Source organism: Stigmatopora nigra, unplaced genomic scaffold (assembly GCF_051989575.1).
Source record: "Stigmatopora nigra isolate UIUO_SnigA unplaced genomic scaffold, RoL_Snig_1.1 HiC_scaffold_27, whole genome shotgun sequence".
NCBI classification, from domain to species: Eukaryota; Metazoa; Chordata; class Actinopteri; order Syngnathiformes; family Syngnathidae; genus Stigmatopora; species Stigmatopora nigra.
This window is the reverse complement of record NW_027551606.1, coordinates 2,218,216-2,220,290: the sequence shown is the minus strand read 5'-3', so window position 1 is coordinate 2,220,290 and position 2,075 is coordinate 2,218,216. Positions and strand designations below refer to the sequence as shown.

The following is a 2,075-nucleotide window of genomic DNA, read 5'->3' as shown; positions in this document are numbered from 1 at the left end:
AAGAAGAAGAAGAAGAAGAAGAAAAAGAATAAGAATAATAAGAATAAAAAAAATAAAAAGAATAAAAAGAATAAGAAGAATACGAATAAGAAGAATAAAAGAATAAAAAGAATAAAAAGAATAAAAAGAATAAAAAGAATAAAAAGAATAAAAAGAATAAAAAGAATAAAAAGAATAAAAAGAATAAAAGAATAAAAAGAATAAAAAGAATAAAAAGAATAAAAAGAATAAAAAGAATAAAAAGAATAAAAAGAATAAAAAGAATAAAAAGAATAAAAAGAATAAAAAGAATAAAAAGAATAAAAAGAATAAAAAAAATAAGAATAAGAAGAATAAGAAAAATAAAAAGAATAAAAAGAATAAAATGAATAAGAAGAAAAAGAAGCATAAGAATAAGAATAATAAGAATAAGAAAAAGAAGAATAAGAAGAAGAAAATAATAAGAATAATTATAAAAATTATTGCTATGGATATGATCCCATTTCCCAAGTTTGTTCTACTTTGTACTTTTTGATTTTGCTTTGATATAGCATCCGTACGTACTGTCTAATTTGTAACGATGTATTTTTTTTCTTTTTTTTTTCTTCATCTGCATCCCCCCCTTCTTTTTAATGTCACAAAGAAATATCCCCAAATACGGAATGAATGAATAAAGTTATCCAATAAAGTTATCCTTCTTTTTGACTTTACTCCCACCCGAAAACGTCCTTAAAAGTGCGGGGCCCGGTTGCGACCTGGCCCCGGTCCCCCTTACACTCGGAATATCCATCCCTGAATATACCGTATGACACCTTGGTTCCCCTCTAGGCGTAGAAGTTGAAGCTCTTGATGATCTCTTCTTCTTTCTTTTCTTCTGATTCTTTCTTCTTTCTTCTTTCGAATTTCGGAACTTTGAAATCTCGAGGCACAGGTAGTAGGAAACTCTGGTGAGTCTGTCTGAGTGCGTGGTCTCAAGCTGACTTGATGCTCTTTAAATCCCCCCCCCCCCCCCCCCCCAGTGTCCTTGATAACCACAACCTATCTGTAGCTCCTCCTCCTCCTCCTCCTCCATCTCCCTAAAGACCTTTCTATTGGTCAATGTGTGATTCATCATTACAGAGCACTTGTAGAATTGGAGATGGGCCCATAGAAGGTCTTTATTTGGAGTTAATGTGTAAAAATTGGTGTCAACATGAAAATTAAATAATAATCAGACATAGGCATTGTCGTCATCGCTGACTTGACAAAAAGCCTAGTAGTCATCATACCCTTAGCAGCGTATGACGAAATTGTATAGTGCCTCTCCACAAGTTCGTCTTCCCAAACAAGACCCATTAATGACATATTCATACTTGTTCCTTCTCCTCCTCCTCCTTCAGCGCCATCAATTTGGCAAATTGCCTCAACGATGCCAACAAGAATAAAATGGATCACTTACTTGCGCTCACTGTCTTCTTACTTACCCTCCCTTAGTCAACCTGTAGAAGGCATTGACCCACGCCAAACCACCTTCCTTTCATAGAAGGGATTTGTGTCGTCATCACGTCTGGTGTTGCTGCAGGTTCATAATGTTGTCTTGCATCAAACATTTTGGATGAAAGTATTTTGAAGATGTATCAATGGCAGGTGCATCAAGGACAGGACGGGCTGCATTTTTTTTGGGGTTCTTGCATTTGTTACAAAAAAGCAACCTCCAAGGTCTCAATGGCCAGAGGCGAGCACAAAAAAACACACAAGACAACCATCAGAAAAGAACATTACAAAAAAATATGTGCGCAGAAAATGAGGGGAAGAGGAATGATTAAAATATTCTTCTACTATTCTTCAACCAAACTATTTGTTTTGAATTTTGATGATCATGTTCTTTAAAATTTGTGGGATTTGGTTATTTAAAAAGGCATTTGATTTGAAATGTTGACTTGGGCCTTTTTGATTTGGATGTCATTTTTTTAAAATGTATACCTACCTAATGTCTTGTGTAGTCTTAAATGTATACCTCATGGGCTATGCATTTTAGTACATATTAGGTTTCTTCAAGAAACGCTTGTCAAAACACTACAGCTACCCTCCTTGTTAGTATATTGGACAGTATCTCA

The 2,075-nt window shown here is 34.3% G+C and overlaps 1 protein-coding gene across 1 annotated transcript in view; it reads right to left on the bottom strand.

Annotated features, from left to right (window-relative positions):
• The window catches only part of LOC144192825 (ATP-binding cassette sub-family C member 12-like), a 20,519-nt gene extending 19,556 nt beyond the window's left edge, over positions 1–963 (bottom strand). Inside the window, exon 1 of the mRNA XM_077711637.1 lies at positions 782–963. The gene's annotated coding sequence lies outside the window, so the exon portion shown is untranslated. The remainder of the gene's footprint in view (positions 1–781) is intronic.
• Positions 964–2,075: the final 1,112 nt, after the last annotated feature.